At 62.1% G+C, this 610-nt stretch overlaps 1 protein-coding gene across 1 annotated transcript in view; it reads left to right on the plus strand.

Annotated features, from left to right (window-relative positions):
- The window catches only part of RAD21L1 (RAD21-like 1 (S. pombe)), a 28,034-nt gene continuing 27,424 nt past the window's right edge, over window positions 1–610 (plus strand). Inside the window, exon 1 of the mRNA XM_011979864.1 lies at window positions 1–129. The gene's annotated coding sequence lies outside the window, so the exon portion shown is untranslated. The remainder of the gene's footprint in view (window positions 130–610) is intronic.

Consider the following 610-nt stretch of genomic DNA (forward strand, 5'->3'; position numbering starts at 1 on the left):
CAAGCCCGGAGGGTCCCGCCTGAGGAAGAAAGGTCGTCGCCCGCAGCCCAGCTGGGGCTGGGAGCGCGACCCGGGGTCTCCTCGCCCGCACGCGGAAGAAAATGGGCGCTGTGGCCTCAGTTTCCCTCTGTGAGCACCCGGCCCTGCATTCTGAGGAGTCGTCTGTGGAGGAGCCTTTGGCGTCCTCCTGCCCCTGAGGGTGGCCGTCAGCTCCTCCCAGCCCAGCACTTTGCTTTCCCCTCCCTCACGCCCCGAAGGGTCTCGCCCTTTCTGGCTCACCCCTCTCTCCCCGCTCTCTTCTCCTCCCACTCCCCTCTCCCAGGGTCCCCGCCTGGTCTCCTTCCGGCCCCTTCCTCCCTCCCTCCCTCCCCACCACCGCCACCACCCTGCCCTTCCCGGGCAGGTTCCCACGGATTGGCCCCATCCCGTTAGCTTCACTTTGCACGAAGTCAGTTCAATCTAGAGATAGAAATAGCCTCCAGGACGTGGTGGGGGGTTGAGGTGGGGGGGAGTTTGTGTGCATATTTTGTGGCGAGGGGAAAAAGGGTAGGTAATATGTGTTTGGGAAAATCAATGTCTCAGGAATAGTAAATCGCAGGATTTGGGGTTT

Source organism: Mandrillus leucophaeus, unplaced genomic scaffold (assembly GCF_000951045.1).
Source record: "Mandrillus leucophaeus isolate KB7577 unplaced genomic scaffold, Mleu.le_1.0 Scaffold206, whole genome shotgun sequence".
NCBI classification, from domain to species: domain Eukaryota; kingdom Metazoa; phylum Chordata; class Mammalia; order Primates; family Cercopithecidae; genus Mandrillus; species Mandrillus leucophaeus.